The sequence below is a fragment of the Macaca fascicularis genome, chromosome 3, assembly GCF_037993035.2.
Source record: "Macaca fascicularis isolate 582-1 chromosome 3, T2T-MFA8v1.1".
Classification (NCBI taxonomy): domain Eukaryota; kingdom Metazoa; phylum Chordata; class Mammalia; order Primates; family Cercopithecidae; genus Macaca; species Macaca fascicularis.
Genome location: NC_088377.1, coordinates 167688384 through 167710640, shown reverse-complemented (window position 1 = coordinate 167710640; position 22257 = coordinate 167688384).

Below are 22257 nucleotides of genomic sequence, written 5' to 3'. Positions count from 1 at the left end.
CTAAATATTAACGTTATTTCTGGCAAAAATAATGTATGTGCATTTAAGGCACAGAATATTAGTCATATAGCTGATTAGAGATATATTGTCATGAACAAAATTTTCTGGTTTTTTTTTTTCCTCTTTTCTTTCCTTCTTTTGAAGTATGTATGGACTGCCAAATCTGTGCCTAAAATTGGACTAACTATAGTATTTAAAATAATTAAAAAATATATATAATTTTTGCTTTTGAAATCTCATATGCTCATGGTAAGACATATAAACACATATAAATAAATAAATAATTTTAAATTTGTGATGTATACAGGTAAGCAAACAAACAACTAGAAAATTCATCATGACCAAATGGAGATTATCCAATTATCCCAGAATGAACGGTTAGTGCATGATTTGAAAAACAAAAAATCCGTGAAAGTATTCATTTTAAGAAAGCAAAAGAGAAAAAAACATGTAATTCTATCAATTATGATCTGGTGCAGAAAATGCAGTTGGTGAAATTCAGCATCATTTGTTAGAAACTCTGGCACACTAAAGTTGCTAATGAATAAAATTCATTAGAAACCAAATCCTACCCAAACCTAACATTACTCTTAAAAGTTAATTTCTGAATTATTTTCTCCAAAATTTGGTAACACTGCTTCTATTTAACATTCTGGCAAGTGCAATGAATAAAGCAAGAAGAATAAAGTCATGAAGACTGGAAGTAAAGTAATAAAACTTTCCCTGTTTATAGATAAAATGATTGTTAAATAGAAAATCCCAAGAAATTTACAGGAAAGCTCTTCAAACTCATAGGTGAATTTAGAATATTCAGTATATTTCCAGTATATTAGAAAGTCAACATTTGAAAGCCAATTTTTCTATCACATCATTTATGACGTCTCCAAAATATTGAAATAATAAAGTATAAATATAACAAAACACATGTAAGATCTGCATACCAATATGCAAGCAAAAATGCAGGCAAAAAAATAAATATACTATGAAAAAATGTCAGTCTCATAAATTGGAAGTCCTAGCGCAGTTCAAATGACAATTCCTCCAAATTTAGGTATAGGCTAAATGCAATTAAAATAATTTGAAAACGCAGCAAAATTTTAGGGCAAGAATTCAAGGCAAATGATTGAATCATAAATTCTAGATCATTGTTATGGTACATAATCATTTCCAAAAATAAAAATACGAAAACAACTTATTATTTTATTGAACTGTTATTGCTGTCTATATATATATATAAAATATTATTGTTACAGGATCCCCGGGGTGTTGCTTTGCCAGCCAGAAATCTCTGTGGCCAGTGGTGCCTTTGCCTGAGTTTGAACTCGGGCCTGCTGGGCTCGCTCCACCCACTTGGCCTGGCAGGCTGCACTCGGCCTGTACTACTGGCCCAAATCTCACACCTGTCAAGGGCGAGCCAGACACGGAGTGGTGAGGGGTGTGTGAGAGAGTAAGAGTGGGGTCCAGCCACTGCACACAGCCAGGCACACCAGCTATAGTGGAGCAGGCAGCTCCAGATGCCAGTACAGGTGCTGCCTCCCTGCAGCTGGACCAGGTGTACTGCAGGCAGCTTCCATGGCTAGCACCAGGGAACATGGTGGCGCCTAGAAGCTTGGAGATGCCAGGAACTGCAGATCCCCAGATAGGGTTTCACAGCCCTGGCTTAGGGAGCTCCTAGGTCTGGGCTCCTTGAAGGGCCATAGCTCTTCTTTCCTTCTCTCTTCTGTCCTTTTTGCCTGCAATGTGGCGAGCAAAGGGCGTGTTTAGCCCTGTTTGTGTTATAGCTCGTTTAGCCCCACCATTCAGCAGGTCCCAAGTTCTTGTACTGTGTCCAGGAAGAATGAAGGACACGGGCAAGAAGAGGGTGAGCAAGGCAAAGAGGAGCTTTATTGAATGACAGAACAGTTCAGAGGAGACCTGCAGTGGGTAGCTCCTTTCACAGGCAGGGCGTCCTGACTTGGCGGCTGTGCCCAGAGAGGGCAAAGCTCCCAACCTATTGACTCAGAAGGGGGCAGGGCTTCTGCCTGATATTGGCTGGAGTGGCTAATCTAGATGGGCAGCCACAACCATCATTATTATACTATCAAGTAAATAAATGGATAATTTTGTTAGATATGAAGAAGTTGCTCTAAAACATATTAAAATTCAAATCATAGTCAAAAGTATTTTGAAAATGAAAAACAAAAGTGAGGGCTCATGCTATTTGATTTTAAGGACTACTATGTAGATACAATAATGAAAATCTTGTAGTATTAAAGATAGACCCATAGATAAGTAAGAAAGAATTACAAGCCTAGAAACAAACCCACACAAATATTGTCAATTGAATTTTGACAGAGTTGCAAAGGAAATTCAATGGACAAAGAATAGTCTGTAGAGAAAATTATGTCGAAACACGAATCACGAAAACAAACTATGACCTTTTTTAAACGTCTTTACAAAAATTAAGTCCAATTAAATTATTTATCTTAATATGTAATATAAAATTATAATGCAGCTTTTAAAATAGGAGCAAACCTTAATGAAGTTAGGTTATGCAAAACTTCTTATATACGACAACAGAAGCAAAACCTACAAAAGTTTGACCTCAACAAAATGGTAAGCAAGCAAACAACGCAATTTTAAAAATGGAGAAAAATTTGAAGTAACTTCACCAGAAAGATGTACAAATGACAAATATGCTCATGAAAGATGCTCAATATAATTTTCCAATATGTAAATTTAAATTGGAGACAAAATAAACAATAGTATTATGCCATACCTATTTAAATGATATGATTAACTAAATCAACAATACCAATTGCTGATAACGATATGAAGCAACTGAAAATCTGAGAGCCTGCTAATCGGAATGCAAACATGGTACAGTATTTTTGGGACAGAGTTGGACCATTTCTTGGAAAGTTAAACTTGCTTTTAACACCCAACAATCTCACTTCTAGGTATAGTTCCTAGAGAAGAACCAACTTATACTCAAGTGAAAACCTGTACAAAAAATTTTTATAGCAGCTTTATTATTAATTGTCCTAAACTGAACAGGCTTGAATGTGATAAGAGAATGGAAAAACAAATTACAGTACACCCATAAAATGGAATGTACTCAGAAATAAAAAGGAATAAACGATTTATAACTGAATGACATGGATAAATCTCAAAAACACTATGCTGAGTACAATAAATCAGTCTTCAAACATTACATACTGTATAATTTTATGTATATAAAATTCGGTAAAAGAAGCTACTGCAGGGACAGAGAACACATCAGTGATTGCCAGAGATTATGGTAAACAGTTTGACTATGAAGGGACAGCAAGAGATGATTTTTTGGATAATGGGATTATTGTGCATCTTTATTGTGTTGGCATTTATGTGAACCTATAAGTGAGTTAAAAACCCATAGGCTATAAACAAAAATACTGTTACCTTACTGTATATATATATAAAAAAATCCTGAGCTACCATACCATAGCTATCAAACTGGAAAAAATATGTAGACTTTTTTTTTTTTAGATGTTGGACAATGTGAAATTTTATACGCTGCTAATGAAAGCATCATTTCATATGAAGGACAATTTGTTATATCTAAGACCTCACAATTACATTGCTCGGTAATTCCCAGAAAAAGCCTCTAGGTACACATGGTAACAGGTGCAAAAGTGTTCATGCTAGTGTAATGGGTATAGCAACTATAGGAAATCACATACATGTGTAGTAAATAGTTGTGATATATTCACTTAAGGAGATGTTGCACAGAATTGGTAATAAATTCACTAGTATTAATTTTTCATTGAGTATAATTCTCACAGACATGATATTAAACTGAAAAACCAAAAGAATTATAAGATCAGTGTACATCACTTATTAGAAAAATTTTGAACATGAAAAATATTGCTTATATATTATACAGGAATGCATTATAACTTAATAAAAGTAAAAAGATATTCATAAAACTGGCCATTAGAACATTGAACATAGACGTTATTTGCAGAGTGGGGTGGAAAACAAGGTATCATTATATGATTAGGTATGAATGTATTGAAAGATTTATCTGTATTTATATAATAATGTAATTCTTAATGTACGCAGTGGGCACCTAATGTTTTGTACCTATATTTATATATCTAAGATATTCTATAGGACATTTCTTAAAGAAAATATAAGGAAATACTAACATATACGAAGGCGTTAGTGACTAAGCGATCTGTCTTTTCAAAGAATGACTAAATCTTAAATAGCTATACAAACAATGGAACATTAATCTTAATGGATATTATCATTAATGGCAGAATTTCCAAACATGGCAAAAACCTCAGACTGAGGTAGTTAAATGGAGAAAAGATATCTTCACAGAGACCCATTATATTTCATGTGTGAATCTGTAAACTGTCTCTGCAAAGAAAAACTGGACTTGAGTAGCAGAGTTGCAGGTTATGGTGCAGCAGCACGTTTTCATATTACTCAGGTAGAACCCTAGAAGGAATGTGATTTTAAATTTGTCATTTTCAACTCATTGTCATCATACATTATACTTTTGCATAGGAGAAATTAAAAGAGAAGTGGTAATGATATCTTCTTCTTTGATCTGGCAATAAGCATGTCTTTATACATTTCTCCAAAGAATTTTTTCCTGAATTATAGACCTCACAGGAACTGCAAATATAACACAATTTAAGTTAAATACCTTCCCTTCATATACATACTCATCATTTACACAAAGTCTGATGCAATCATGATGTAGTAATTTTGCTTTCCCACGTTGATGTGTTTTTCAAGACTAAATGGAAATGCCCTCTCTTCCAGAAAGTTTTATTACATTTCCCATAATAATGATTTTTTTTTTCTCTATGGGATTTCTTTTTGCATCACTAGTTTAGCTTTGGGCCATCTTTTGACCCAAAACTTACATATTGGCACCTTGCATGTATGTCATGCTTAGCCAGAGTTCACTAAATTTAATATTTCATATAAAAATCTGGATTTCTAATTTGTCATATTCCCTGCACATGAAATTAGTTACATAAATGGTCTTTGAATTTTGCTTTGCTTTTTTTTCTTGTTCCTTTTTTTAAAAAAAAATACATGAGGGATGATAGGAAATGGGAAGGATTTAAAAAGGCAGAGAGGCTGGGCGCGGTGGCTCACGCCTGTAATCCCAGCATTTTGGGAGGCCGAGGCGGGCGGATCACGAGGTCAGGAGATGAGACCATCCCGGCTAACACAGTGAAACCCCGTCTCTACTAAAAATACAAAAAATTAGCTGGGCGTGGTGGCGGGCGCCTGTAGTCCCAGCTACTTAAGAGGCTGAGGCGGGAGAATGGCATGAGCCCAGGAGGCGGAGCTTGCAGTGAGCCCAGATTGTGCCACTGCACTCCAGCCTGGGCGACAGAGCGAGACTCCGTCTCAGAAAAAAAAAAAAAAAAAAAAAAAAGGCAGAGAAAACAAAGACTATTCACAATTTTTGAAGGGGCATATAAAAACCAATAAATAATAAAATATTCTTGCCCTGTGGAAGCTTACAAAATACTAATAGAAAATGTGTACCATGTGCTCTTAAAACACATTCACCTGATTGAATACAATAAATAATAACTCCATGGATATTCAAGTTGGTATTTTTGTTTTTACTGTCCTCTTGCAAAAATAAAGGCAGCCAACCAAATTTCTGGCATAGGGACTATGCTTACAATCTACCAGAGGGATTTGCTTGGAAATTAGAAATTAGCATTTTTATAGCCTATTGTTGGGAAATTGACAACAATTTAAATATACAAAAGTTTACAATAGATACTGTAATATAGGAATAATACATTCTTGGGTTTTAATACATGAAAGATTCAATAAAATCATTACAATTTGACTAAATCACTGTCTTACAGGATGAAACCATATTTTTAGAAATTATTTTACTATCTAATATTTCTGCATCTCTCATTGCTCTCACATTAAGTTGGAGTTATTGAGTGGAGTCCTCATTGCCCTCACATTAAGTTGGAATTATTGTTGTACATGCCTTTTGACCTTAGGAACTTCCAAATCAGTCTCCTGGTATTTATTTCTATTATTCTCCCATTCATTATACCCCTGTGGTCAGATGATCTTCATAAAACACAAATCCAATTGTTTCATAGTTTTCATTAAGCCATTCAGTAGTGTCCAACAAATCCTTAATGTGATTTATGCAGTCTTTTTACATATAGTTCATCTAGTTAGCTTTATATTCTGCATTTTTCCAGTTCTGTTTTTCATTTCTATTTTTCAACAGTGTGGAAGCACCATCGTCATCATCTTCTAGCTCTATGTCAACTCCAGACTTTCCTTTGCATTCTTCTGATAAATGTAGCACATTGTTCCTTCCTTATATTTCAGTTTAATTTTACTACTGAGTTTTACTTTTCTCCTAAGAGAAAAATTAAAGGAGGAGACTGGACCATCTTGTCTGAAATCTATCTTCTCACTTGGAGGCCATATCACTTATTTATTTTCTTATGAAGACCTTTAATAATCTGTATTTTCTTATTTATTTTATTTTTCTTAAATACTATCTTTCTACCTCACTAGTTTTAGAAGAGCGAGAAGCATTTTTTTTTTTTCTCTCACCGTTGAATGTTCAGTGTCTGGAATTGTGTCTGGCACACTCTCAGTGCTCAAGAAGTACTACAAAGTGAATATATTAATAAATGAACAAAATGTCCCTCCCATATACAATGTCTTTTCTACATTTAAAGAAAATTTAGGGGACTTACAACCCCCAAATTCTCTGAAAAACAAAGTTTCAAGAAAATTTAAAATTTGACACACAGACAATTGTGTTTCATGCTTATCTCAGTTGAATTGTTTTAATATAATAGCAGTGGCTAATTTCACAAATTATTTTTCTCAAAGAGCTTCCTTTATTTAACATATGAAAAATGTATCTGAATCTATCTCTATAATTTCCCTGGAGCTGTTATTGTTATTTGGGATATTATTCAATGAGCATAGCCATGGGGATTGGTCTTGTTGAATATATGGGAAGCCTCATTTTACTCTCTCGAGTTTCCATTGTGGTGAGGAACCCACTTACTCAACTAGTCTCTAGTTAACTGGGTAATTTTCTATTCATGCTTAAAGCTTAGTAATTTGTTTATTTCTATACCATATAATAACAACACAACTAAAACAATGCAATGCTTAAAAGTATTTATATATAACACAAGATTACTTAAATGGTTTTAATAGGCATCCACGCAATTTAATTTGTTCAGTTGCTATAATCACTGTAATTTATTATATATTCTTATGTGACTAAAACCTTAATCTTGATAGCAATAAAGTCTGAAAAATAAAAATTTAAACATGGTAGGTTAAAATTTGAAAAGGCAAAATGATTCTCCTTGTTTTTTTCAATTTCAATACTTTCTTCTGTGAGCCATGAAAAAGAAGAATCTTTTAATATTGTAATGAAATAATTTAAGTCGGATAGGCTGATAAGCTAAATACCAAGAATATTTTGTTGGTAGATAACAATTATCTTTATGCTTCTTTATAATTCTATAGCTCCTCCTACATTTAAGAACTGCACAGGGACTCACGAAGAATATTCCTTTTCTTTAGTTAACTATACTGATTGATTAATAACGTTTATCCAGTATCAATAGTCAGGTGTTCCAATGACAGTTGGGGTAACTCTGTACAGAGAAAACTGTATAAATCCAGTTTTTGAAGTTTATGAAAGTCATTTAATAAACTTATTTGAGAATCTAAATCACAAAACAAAAATAAAAGAGGAACAACAACACAAGAACTATGCTATGACTGACCCTTGACAAACACATCTTTTCCTTCTGAAATAACATGTAAAGGTGATTAGCAACTGAACGCAACAAGATACATTTTTTTTTTTTTTTCACAAATAAGTTATACTGAGAAGAGAATGCCCAAGGAGGACTTGACATGTTCTGATGTCAAAGAGAACTGGGAAAATTTGCACCTGGAAAATAAATCCAGTTCAAAGGGATAGATAAATCCCAAAGTGTAAATTAAGGCTAATGAATCATTACAGTCTCTCTAATGGCTGAACCCAATTGCAGGCTGGACCATGTTGTATGAACACAGAATATTTTGGCAATCTTTCTGGACAGACGAACATTTAAGCTTCCTTCTTATTGTGAAATTTGAAGTTTACTTTCCTAGATTATATGGCTGGGAACAAAATAAAAACCTTAAAAACCTTATGTTTATTTGCATAGTGGTGTCTATAGTATTCTCTGATGGTAGTTTGTGTTTCTGTGGGATCAGTGGCAATATCTCCTTTATCATTTTTTATTGTATCTATTTGATTCTTCTCTCTTTTCTTATTTATTAGTGTGCTTAGCAGTCTATCTACTTTGCTAAGGTTTAAAAAAACACACAAAAAGAGCTCTTGGATTCATTGAGTTTTTTTTTTTTTTTTTTTTTTTGAAGGGTTTTTTGTGTCTCAATCTCCTTCAGTTCTTCTTTGATCTTAGTTATTTCTTATCTTCTGCTAGCTTTTAAATTGCTTCTCTTGATTTGGGATGGAGAGTTCTGTAGATGTCTATTAGGTCCACTTGGTCCAGAGTTGAGTTCAAGTCCTGAAAATATTAAAAAGCTTATCCACCATGATCAAGTTGGCTTCATCCCTGTGATGCAAGATTGGTTCAACATACAAATCAATAAACATAATCCATCACATAAACAGAACCAATGACAAAAACCATGTGATTATCTCAATAGATGCAGAAAAGACCTTTGATAAAATTCAACACTGCTTCATGCTGAAAATTGTCTCATGGATGGAGATGTCCAAGGTGACCTTGAAAGTCATAGATTGCAGGTATCAAATTCTCAGTCAGCTTGAGTTCTTCCATGATGGCATAGAGGATAATGAGAGGTGAAACCAGCTGGACTTCCTGGGTTGAGTGGGGACTTGGAGAACTTTTCTGTCTAGCTAAAGGTTTGTAAATGGACCAATCAGCGCTCTGTGTGTAGCTAAAGATTTGTAAATGCACCAATCAGTGCTCTGTGTCTAGTTAAAAGTTTGTAAATGTACCAATCAGCATTCTGTAAAATGGACCAATCAGCACTCTGTAAAATGGACCAATCAGCAGGGCCAAATAGGGGAATAAAAGCTGGCCACCCGAGCCAGCAATGGCAACCACCTTGGGTCCCCTTCCATGCTGTGGAATCTTTGTTCTTTCACTCTTCACAATAAATCTTGCTACTGCTCACTCTTTGGGTCCACACTACCTTTATGAGATGTAACACTTACTGTGGAGGTCTGTGGCTTCACTCCTGAAGTCAGCGAGACCATGAACCCACCTGAAGGAAGAAACTCCAGACACATCTGAACATCTGAAGGAACAAATTCCAGACACACTATCTTTAAGAATTATAACACTGCGAGGGTCCACGGCTTCATTCTTGAAGTCAGCAAGACCAAGAACCCACTGGAAGGAATAAATTCTGGACAAATTTTGGCGACCCAGATGGGACACATTTTGGCAACCATGAAGGGACTATAACCAAATGGTGAGTACCATCGGACCCCTTTCACTTGCTATTCTGTCCTATTTTTCCTTAGAATTCAGGGGCTAAATACCAAGCACCTGTCAGCCAGTTAAAAGCGACTAGTGTGGCCGCTGGACTACAGACACAGGTGTCAGGCTTTCTGGGAAAGAGCTCTCTATCGACCCCTGACTCTTCAGAGTTGGGAACGCTGGTTTACCAGAAACCAGCTTCCACTTTTCCTGTACTTCTGGGCTGAGGTGAGGGTCAACAGAGAGGAAAGCCATTCAGCTCTGGTGTCCCAACAGCAAGTTGGTTGACCCTGCGGTAATGAGCGGAACTCTTAAAGTCATGTCACCCAAGTGAGACTCGCCCATCTATCCTATCTTGCCTCCTGGGTCCTAATGCCTGTCAGATAAACTTCCTCTCGCCTCTCTTCTACAAGGCTAGTCCCACTTCTAAAAACCACTCCCTGTCTCTGGTGATTTTCTAGTTTCTCCTATAAGAATGATTTCTAGTATAAACTTCAGGACTCTGTTACCTTCTTTAGGCACCCAGGCTCACCAATCAGAAAGACATAATTTTGGTCCAAAGCCCCATCAGGGTGGGGGACTATCTGGAATTTTAGGATCCCTCCTCAGACTAGCAGGTCTAACAAAAGCTATTCCTGAAGCTCGGATATGGGGAGCTTCAGAAATTGTATCTTTCCTATTCATATAAGTGAGGACAAAAGGCATCACTCTCCCAACTCTGGAGATCCCTCCCTTCCCTCAGGGTATGGTCCTCCACTTCATTTTGGGGGCATAACATCTTTATAGGGCAGTGATAAGGTCCCAAACTAACAGGAGAATGCTTAGGACTCTAACAGGTTTTTGAGAATACATCGGTAAGGGCCACTAAATCTGACTTTCCTCGGTCTTCCTTGTGGTCTAGGAGGAAAACTAGTTTTTCTGCTGCTGCATCAGTGAATGCAACTATTCCAATCAGTTGGGGGTTCTTGGGCAAGAGGTGTTCCTGCTGCTGCATTGGTAAGCACAACTATTCTGATCAGCAGGGTCTAGTGACCCTTGTGGGTTCTTGGGCAGGCGGGAAACAAACCGAAACCACACCAATCAGTGGTCTGTGTCTAGCTAAAGGTTTGTAAACATACCAATCAGCACTCTGTAAAAAAGCACCAATCAGCACTCTGTGTGTAGCTAAAGGTTTGTAAGCTCACCAATCAGCACTCTGTAAAATGGACCAATCAGCAGGATGTGGATGGGGCCAAATATGGGAGTAAAAGCTGGCCACCCAAGCCAGCAGTGGCAATCTGCTCGGGTCCCCTTCCATGCTGTGGAAGCTTTGTTCTTTTTCTCTTCACAATAAATCTTGCTGCTGCTCACTCTTTGGGTCTGCACTACCTTTATGAGCTGTAATACTCACTACGAGGGTCTGTGGCTTCATTCCTGAAGTCAGTGAGACCACAAACCCACCGGGAGGAACAAACAACTCTGGACGCGCCACCTTTAAGAGCTGTAACACTGACTGCGAAGGTCTGCGGCTTCACTCCTGAAGTCAGCAAGACCATGAACCCACTGGAAGGAAGAAACCCCAGACACATCTGCACATCTGAAGGAACAAACTCCAGACACACCATCTTTAAGAACTGCAACACTCACCACGAGGGTCTGCGGCTTCATTCTTGAAGTCAGTGAGACCAAGAACCCGCTGGAAGGAATCAATTCTGGACACAATAAGACATCCCCCAACCTTTAACATAAACAGAAAATATGTTTGTTTTGACATATAGAACAATGGCCTATTTGTTGGAGTAGCCTAGGATACCACAATGAATGCAGTATATATAATGACTTGAAAAAAAGTATAAGCTAGAAATTACATATTTAAAAGTAATCTTATCACTGAGACTCACCAGGGAAAAACACCCATTAACTGGCTGTAGGAATGGTATAAAAGAGTATTTTGGTGATAGTTTTGAATTTTAACTCTACTATTCATGTAACCTCAACCAGGATTGTTGACTTTTCTGAGCTTTTAAATGGTTTTAACTCATTCTCTTAATCAGCATCAGGTCATGACGAGCATCTAAATTTTAGGCACAGAAATCTCAGATGGAAACAAATACGTGTGCGTGTTCTTTATAAATTGCTCCCATTTCAACAATCGTAAACTTTGAACTATAAAATGGAACAAACAATAAAAGTAACACACAAAATTCAATTTACTTGTTCGGATATAATTTGTGTTTTACTTCTTCACTTTGACACTCCAGGAGTCAAAAAAATAACAACACTGACTAACTCACTATGACCAAATAAATTTTGAAGATAACTACTTTACAATAACTATTTTTTTTAGTTTTCTTTGTGATCCAATAAATATTTTTACTTGTTAGTCTTGTATTTAACAAACATGTTTTTATCCTAAGAAGTAATCTATGCAGCAAATTCAACAATAATGCTGTAAATACTATCTGGAGAAATCATTATTTTAAAAGTAACTATAGTACATGCATTTTTTAAGACTCCCTAGCTTATAGATTCTAGATGAGGTTCTCTTCTTAAATCATGGCAATTAATATCTCTCAGCAACCCAATAGTAAGTCCTCATTTCTTCTTCTATCATTTCTCTGAGAGCTGTCAAAGGGAAGGGGTTCAGCAGGGACCTGAGTATATAAGTAACTGATGTATACAAGTTGGCAGTGAGATGTTACAGTACTTTGTAGAGTATTTACAGTCCCTTTCAGTATCAATTCGCCTTTCCTGCTCTCTTTTATTGATGTTTTGCTGTTCTACTACATTGATGATGCTGCTAAAGCCACTAGTAGTTTTTGCAAACTTCAAAGTGCCTATAACCCCTGGGATGGGTACTTTTTGTTCTGCAATCACCATGACACTGCATTTTATTATTTTTTTTTTCAATTTTTGATGTAATAGGTTATTTTCAAATTCCCAGAAAGTTTCAGAAATGAATAAACATATTGTGGCTAACCCTGAAAAGATAATGGTGATGATGATGATGATGATTCAGAAATAATAAAAAGACCAAAAGATGGAGTTAGTATGTTATAAAGAAAGGTCAATCTGGATTTGTCTAGCTTAAAGGATAAAAAAATAAAAGACTATGAATTGACTTCATTATTGGGTATAAGCAAAATAAAAGACTATCAGTATATAGCCACATTCATGAAATTTAACTCTACAGCCAGAGTCATTTTAGTTAAATATTAAGAAAAAAACATCTTAGATAATAAGAATAGTAAAATTTTGGAAGTTCTACTGAAAGAGCTTAAAGGAATTTATCACTGGAATTCATTAAACAGAGAATGACAACATTTTAATTTAGATTATATGTACAGATTATAAAGTTTAAAGACCAGGTTTCTCTAAGTTACTCAGCCTGGCCTCTCATTCCTGTGCTCAAGCGATCCTCCTGCTTTGGCCTCCTGAGTAGCTGGGACTATAGGAACATATCACCACTCCAGTTGAGTTAGATAATTTAATCATTCATCTGTTTCAAGGAAAATGGTGGGGTCTGATGAGTTTTCATTCTGTCATTACCAAGGCTAGAACAGAGAATCCAAGTAAATTTCTCACATTCTAAGAAAACTTCTAAGTAAGCTCACAAATCTAACCAAATTTGTATCTCTAGATGAACATCATTTTTCTTCTATTAGGATTGGTCCCGGATTTTTATAAAAGCGAGTAAATAAACAGAGTGTAGAGGTTTCAGAGGTATACACGGTAAAAATAAATAAATAAATAAAAAATAAAAAAAAAAAATTTGTTCCATAATATACTACCCTTCCTGCCATTAAACAACAACAAATGATGTTATTCAAGGGAAATTTAAACTGTCTAACAAAAATATATTTACTTTGCTAGGTTTTGGCATATAGAAACAAAAAATTTTCTCTTGACCCCAAAGTTACTTGTTTTATTTTTATAAAGGGTCACTCTAGAAATAAAATTCTAGAAATAAAACTCTAGAAATAAAATTCACAAACATATTACTCATAGAGGAAAATATCCTTTTCCTACATGGAAATGTTTCTTTGAGGTCACAAAACTCAGAAAACACAAGCACATTCTATTAACATTAAGAACATTTGATCATCAGAAAGTATGTCTAAGACAGTGAAAATGCAAGCCTCCAAGTGAGACATTTGCTGTACATATATCTAGTGAAATTATTGTATCTGGAATACATACAATGTTGCTTCAAATTGAAAAGAAGAAAGAAAATAGATAACCCAATGGGAGAATGCAATACTGCAGGCACTTCAAAAAAGAATATATCCAAATGACCAAGAAACATGTAGATATGGGCTCAACCTCATTAGTTCTCAGCAGAATAAAAATTACAACAATGAGATACTATTAAACAACCAAAATTGCAAAAATTAAAGATAGTGACAATTACATGTACTGGTGAAGATGTGGAGCAACCAGAGTTTTCATAGACTGCTGCTGTGAGTACAAATTTGACAAACATTCTGGCGGTATTTACTAATGATCAACATGTGGTTAGCTTATGACCAGGCAATCCCACTGTTTTTATATACCTAATGGAAATGTTAAACACATTCACTAACATTCATAACCAGGAACATTTGTAGCAGAGCTTTTATATAGCCTCATACTGGAAACATCCAAAATGTCAATTATCTGTGAAATGAATTAGTAAATTCTGAAATATTTATGCAATAGAATTCAATACAACAACAAATAGAAACAAATTACTACTATATTCAACACCAGGAATTGATCTTACTGATATATCATTAAGCAAGATAAATCAGTTAAAAAAAACTAGTTCTATATGATTCAGAAGCATCCAAAAGTAATTTGTTGGGATATTCTAAATAGTTAGATAGTGGTTACTTTGGGTAGGAATAATGAATAGGTAGGACCACACAGGTGACATTTTGAGGTCCTAATAATACTCTGTTTTCATTTTGGGTGCTAATTCCAAAGGGTCACCTACTTTTTGAAAATGAAGAATTTACATACATTTATATATATATATTTTTTAACCATATATATACATACACACATATATGTGTGTGTATATATACATGCCACTATACTATAGGTAGCTATCTTTACTGAATGTATCTATATTTATTTGCAATATTATAAACTTATTTTCATCTCACTATCTTTATTTTCAAAATGTGATATTGGTAGTAATGTTGGATAATAAATGCCTTCATTTGTTTTACCTTTCCATATGTAAGATTATTCCAGTTTTTTATAAATTGATTCTAAGTATTAAATGCAATAAAGAGGACTTACAAACACAGGCAATTCACAACAAAAGAAAGATTATTTCATTTTAAATTTTCTTAGGTTCCTTTGTATAATTCCCTGGCATCAAGACCCTAAACTTCGTTTGAGTCATCTGTCTTGTTCATCTTCTTGTGGGTCTCTCATTGTTAATATATCATGTGGCCTATTCTGCATGATATCTCCATGTTTACATAGCTCAGAACCCTTCTTGCTAAAGTTAGACCCTGTGTATGTGATTTATCCATAGTAAGGTAGAGATTTAATTATTAATTGATTCTGCTTCCTTCTTATATGTTCTTTATAATTCTGACATGAACTATACTTGAAATTTCTGTGCTTTAAATTCTCTAACCTTTGCCTACCACTTATCTGTGGAATCGGGGAATGTGCATTCTTTTGATAAGCAGTGGACTTCTCACCTAGTTGGAATTGGGAATGGATGATTGAGGGTAGCAATTAAATTCTCACTGATGAGAGAAAAATACTTGCTGTTTGGAGGTGACGATGAAAAACAGATTTCTCTTTTACCCATCATGTATAGTCAATAGAAATAATGACTTCTTATAATTTAATCACTTAGTTTCCAAAATTAAGTCAGTTTGACACTTTGACTTCCAGATATTCCTTTCTCAGTACTACTATAGACTTATTGCCTAGGCATGGTGAATCCAGGATGTGTGGGCCTGAAACTTAAGTGGTTGGAAGGACTCTAAGCTGGAAGCATTATCCTCAGCACACTAACACAGGAACAGAAAATCAAATACCACATGTCCTCACCTATAAGTGGGAGCTGAACAATGAGAACACATGGACATAGGGAGGGGAACAACACAAAATAGGGCCTGTCGGGGGTGGGGGTGGGGGTGGGGTTGGGGGTGGGGGGAGGGAGAGTATCAGAATAAATAGCTACTGCATGTAGGGTTTAATACGTAGGTGATGGGTTGAAAGGTGCAGCAAACTACCATGGGACACGTTTACCTGTGTAACAAACCTGCATGTCCTGCACTTGTATCTTGGAACTTAAAATTAAAATAAAATAAAATAAAATAAAATACGTTATAAAAAATTTTAAATGCCATATTAGATATGCAAGTGACTATTTCTTCTTAATGTTAATATTTTACCAGGTTGACTCCTGATAAGGGTCCATTACGTAAAGGGTGTAAGAGCTTATGTGTCAACTTCCTCATGTTAAAAATACCCCACAAGGGTTTTATGCTAGTTTTCATTTGAAAAACTTTTTATCTGAATTTTCTGATACTTATCTCTGTGATCTGGTGACAAATCCTGTTTTTGTCATTCTAAAATTCGAACTGCAGATATTTTTATTTAGAAAACAGTCATAATTCTATTTTCTATCCACTGAGATCTACTAATTTGGTGTTCCTATCAAAACGTCCTTCTGTTACAAGGGTGCCCATTTTTCTCATGTCTGTAGGACTTTGCATCTTTAGCTAAAATACCTCTCCTCCTTGTTGAACAAAGGCAATCTTACACATTCTTCAAAGTTTGTTTTTTATTTTATTTTCTATTATTTTTATTTTTTTTTTGAGATGGACTCTTGCTCTGTCTCCCAGGCTGGAGTGCGATGGTGCCATCTTGGCTCACTGCAGGCTCCACCTCCTGGGTTCAGGCCATTCTCCTCCCTCAGCCTCTGGAGTAGCTGGGACTACGGGTGCCCACCACCACGCCCGCTAATTTTTTGTATTTTAAGTAGAGACGAGGTTTCACCATGTTAGCCAGGTTGGTCTCTATCTCCTGACCTCGTGATCCACCCGCCTCGGCCTCCCAAAGTGCTGGGATTACAGGCATGAGCCACCGTGCCCAGCCTCAAAGTTTATTTTAAATACAACTCACTGAATGAAGGTAGATCTTTCTGTAGTGCCAGTTACACTCTCCTGTATGCCTCCCTTCATTGTGTTATTACTGTGTTCACTTATAGTCTTTACACAGTGGGTAGTATTTTCTTCAGGAGAAAGGATCGAGCCTTTTTATTTTATATCCTTACCCAATTACCTCACACAGAGGAACCATAATAGGTCCACACTATATAATTATGCATGTCTGCTGTCTGCCTTAATCTCAAATAATAAATTTAAAACCATCAAGGTATGATAAAACATGGTGTTTGAACATGAAGATTTTGTTCTATTGCCCCAGAAACAATGCATGTGTGTATATGTGTGTAGAAATATATATTGTATTTATATTATTGTAACCTTGTGGGAGATATTATTTGAAAAATCGAGTGTGTATTTTCTAAAAGCGTGTTTAAATAAGTGATATTCTTGAATAAAGGACTATTTGGAAATAACCTGCCTCTATCTGTCTTCTCACTCCCAAATAATGTCCTTCAACATTTAATCAAAGAAAAGAAAAAGGAATTGGTTGCCTAAGCAGCTGCAGATCACCTTGAACAGAAACACAGAAACATATTCCAACTGTTTTGGAAAAAAAAATACAGCACCAATTATGCTTAAGAAACAAAAGGGAAGCCATCCTGAATTAATATATAATGAAGGAAATGGTAATTATTTGATCCCAAGGTTTCCTGAATTTCACAGTTGTAATGTCTTTTGGAACTGCTTCATGCTGAGCACAGTATATACAGACAGGAATGTGAAATGAAGTCATGTTGAGGGCTCTGGGGTGTGACAAAAAGTTGCCGTGCCTTTTAAGAATGATTGAATGAAATGCTTTGTTCTCCAGTTTCAGCGGCCAGCTCAGGCTCAGTTGCTTTTGAGCATGCCATGTTTATTAGAGACAATAAACAGAGAAGCAAATTTACAGCCTCAACTCTATGCACCTCCTAAAAAGGGGCTGGTAATCAACAACTCAGTAATTCTCAGCCAAGTGTTGCCATAAGTAAACAAAGTTCCAATCCTATTAGCAAATATGATCTTTCTTCAAAGACTTGTATTAGCTTCTTTCACAGAAGCCAAACAGCCAGTTTAGTCATTTCTCTCAGTTTTGATTTTTAAATATGCTGCCATATAAGTCAACCAGGCAGATTTCCCTACTCGACAGAGAGAGATGACACAGTAGATAACCTTGGGCATGTTCCAAGGGCTCCTGAAATCCTATTCTACCTTAGTGACATAAAATCATTCTGATTTCAATGTAAGCACCAAAAAATGATACCTGACTGAGTAGTTCATTAGATAAAACTGGTCAAGAAGTTAATTTTTATTATTACTGCTCTGAGGACATAAAGAGTGCTATGGGTCAAAATCCTTAAAAGTATATTTAGCTGTAGAAGAAAATCTACTTTAAGTATGTATTGTTTAAATAAATTTTCATTTGTTTTCAAATGAAAATGCTAAGTAGTTTTTGAGGTTTTTTTTTGAAAGACAGATAAAATTGGATGCCTTCACTCTTACCTTTTCTTGAAATATTTCCTGATGCATCAGTCCTCGTTAAACAATTATTTTTGTATACTACCATATTAGTTATTGCTTTTACCCTTTTTTTTTTTTTTTTTTGGATGGAGTCTTACTCTGTCTCCCAGGATGGAGTCCAGCAGTGCAATCACGGCTCACTGCAACCTCCGCCTCGTGAGTTCAAATCATTCTCCTCCCTCAGTCTCCTGAGTAGCTGGGATTATGGGCGTGTGCCACCACACCTGGCTAATTTTTGTATTTTTAGTAGAGATGGGTTTTCACCATGTTGGCCAGACTGGTCACGAACTCCTGATCTCAAATAATCCACCCACCTAGGCTTCCCAAAGTGCTGAGATTACAGGTGTGAGCTACCGCACCCAACCTGGCTTTTACACTTTTAATTCTATGCAGACTAAATGATAGTCCAACAATTTTTTTTCATTATGACTGAAAAGCTTTTTTAAAAAATACAGAATTTTATGTTGCATTTTCTGTAGCAGACCTGCTGCTCCTGAACATTTGACAAAAAGCAGGGAGTAGATCTGCGTTTAACAACTCTAACTGAATCTTTACTCTCATTTTATTTTTAAAAAAGTTTAATTCAGCTATCAGCCAAATTTTCCACTGCATAGTTATTACTGGGTTAATGGAGAACTTTCAGTTCTTCAGCTTCTAAAGTGCTTTTTAGAAAAGCTGGTGCTTCATTCTCACTATCACTTTAGAATTTTCAGCAGTATGAGTTACCACATCACCTTGAACAAAATTTTTCAGCTCATATTTTGAAATATTCAATATTATTTTATTATCTATTACAAATAACTGTGAAGTATTTCTGTGTCAGAAACATAATCATAATTCTCTTGTCTTTTAAAAAATATTCACTATCCTTAGTTAAGAAATCACAGTTCAGATTATTTGGAGATTAATGCCTTAGTGATTTAAATTATTATCAACATATGATAGTACCCTTGTTTAGAGATAAGATTCTTGGGTGGGGTTGAGCTTAAGATTTAAGAGCCATGCTCCAGTGACAGTAAAATGCTGAGTTCAGTAAAAATGAACTTAGCAGTTATAGCCATGACTTCTGAAACTGGGGAAGGCTGACATTGATGCAAAGTATAGCTTCTTATTCAACACTTACTGGGGAGAAATCACCATCCAAGGTAATGAGGGGAGTCCTACATGGGCAATATGCCTGGCCATTCTTAACCAGCACATTGAGACTTATATGTGATAAAATTTACAAAGTAAATTTACAAAGTACTTTCTAAAGTAAAGTAAATTTTTACAAAGTAAAAATTACAAGGTAAACCTAATAATTTTCAGCCTATTTCTAATTACAGGGATCAAGCAGTTTGCACTGTAATAGCTATAAGTGCTCTCTGTGAAGTTTCCACCAAGTATCCATAAATACAGTCCTAATTCAGATCTGGTTTATAGTCCTAATATCAATCATAAGTAGCTGTGTGCTCCTGGACAAGTTTCTTAAACTATCTGGATTTCAGTTTAATAAATAATAATATTAGGCAATTTTCTAGTATTCACTTCAAATATGTCTTTCAAGTCTAGCTGAAGCAGAAACATTTAATAAGTTAACGTGACCTTGCACTCAGTGGGGATTCTCATATTTTATTATTTTTTATTCTTTCACCATAATTTAAAAAATACTGGAGGACAAAAAGAATAGAAATATATAACACTACAAATTTATCAATTAGATTCAGTCATAAAATAGTTCATTGAGATTGTTTTGCTTACACTATGTGTACTGGTTAGCAAAGGTTGCTGAAGCAATAAATGATTAACAGAGTGGATGTTGTAAACAATGGGAATTTATTGTTTCCCAGTTTCAGAGGCCAGAAGTACAAAATGAAAGTGTGAGAAGGGTTAAGTCTTTCTGGGGTTTGAGAGGAAACTCATAGATGGCTGTCTTCTTCCTCACCTCATCATCTATGTGTATCTCTGTGTCCAAATTTCTCCCTTCAATAAGGAAATAAGTCACATGGGATTGGGACTTACACTAATGACCTCAATTTAAGGTGACTACCTCTGTAAAAAAATCTCATCTCCAAATAAGGTCACATTCCGAAGTACTGGGGTTAGGACTTCAACATATTTTGGGGTACACAATAGAGTCCATAACACTATGTAAATATTTGAGTAGGTTAATAATTTGACTTATTTTCTATTACAATTGTCAAGAGCTTATGCATAGGCACAACCTGAATTTCCATGAGAAATACATGTATTTCCTATGGGAGATATCAGTATTACTGACAATATTGCCATTAAATAAGATGATGGACATTATTTTTTATTCAATATTACTGACAATATTGCCATTAAATAAGATGGTGGACATTATTTTTTATTACTTACTGTAATGGTTAATTTTATGTGTCAACTTGGCTAGGAGAAGGTGCCCAGTTGTGTAGTAAAACACATCTAGATGCTTCTTTGAAGGTATTTGTGAATGCGAGTACCATTTACTATCATTTGACTTTAAGTAAAGCAAATTACTCATCATAACAAAGGTGGGCCTCATTCAGTTAGTTGAAGGCCTTGAGAAAAAAGAAGTTTGCTGAGGAAGAAGCAATTCTACTTCAAGACCACAATGTAGAACTCTTGCCTGAGGTTTTTTGTTTGTTTGTTTGTTTTTGAGGCGGAGTCTCGCTCTGTCTCCCAGGCTGGAGTGTAGTGGCGCGATCTCGGCTCACTGCAAGCTCCGCCTCCTGGATTCACGCCATTCTCCTGCCTCAGCCTCCGAGTAACTGGGACTACAGGCGCCCGCAACGTCGCCCGGCTAGTTTTTTTTTTTTTTTTTTTTTTGTATTTTAGTAGAGACGGGGTTTCACCGTGTTAGCCAGGATGGTCTCGATCCCCTGACGTCGTGATCCGCCCGTCTCGGCCTCCCAAAGTGCGGGGATTACAGGCGTTAGCCACCGGGCCCGGCTCAGCCTGAGTTTTATCTGGCCTGTCCTACAGATTTTAAACTCAAGACTATGACGTCAACTCTTACTTGAATTTCCAGCCTGCTCGAATGCCCTACAAATTTCAAACTTTCCAGCTTCCACAATCACATAAGCCAATTCTTTTATATAAATCTTACTGTCATATATATATATATAGAGAGAGAGTATATATACATTTCTGTTTACATGTAGAAAGAGAAAACTCACTAAAATAGTTATAAACCTATTATCAATAATGTTTTGTACGTATTAGATATTAATTATATTAGCAAACATGAGATAGACTATGCTGTAATGACAAATAATTTCAAATCTCAGGAGCTCAAGAAAACAAAACCTAGATCTTACGTATGAAACTTAACCATTTTGCATTGGTAGGGACATCTGCTCCTCACAGACATGTAAGTATCTTCTGTATTGTCACTCTTACCTGGTTTTCAGTGCTTCAGCCCACAAAAGAAATGCACCGTTTTTAGTTATAGTTCATTGGCTGTCATTAGTCACATGGCCTACCTTTGTGTAACGCGGCTGGGGAGGGTTATCATCTATGAGTTCAGGAGAAAATTCTTAAATAATTGTGAATGCCAGTAATGCCTACCACAAAATGTGATTAAAAACACTTAAAGTAATATCATAGCTGGGCGCGGTGGCTCACGCCTGTAATCCCAGCACTTTGGGAGGCTGAGGCGGGTGGATCACGAGGTCAGGAAATCGAGACCATCCTGGCTAACACAGTGAAACCCCGTCTCTACTAAAAATACAAAAAATTAGCCGGGCGTGGTGGCAGGCGCCTGTAGTCCCAGCTACTCGGGAGGCTGAGGCAGGAAAATGGCGTGAATCCGGGAGGCGGAGCTTGCGGTGAGCCGAGACTGTGAGACTGCACTCCAGCCTGGGTGACAGAGCGAGACTGTCTCAAAAAAAAATAATAGAATAGAATAGAATAGAATAGAATAGAATAGAATAGAATAGAATAGAATAGAATGCACTGCTTCAGAAAAGTCTCTATTAACATTGTCTTGGTTTTGTCGTTTCTGTATTAACTTATCCAATTTAATTATTTCCCTCTTTAAGCATGAGTCTTCTGTTGTTCTTATTATTTCTTTCTATATTAAT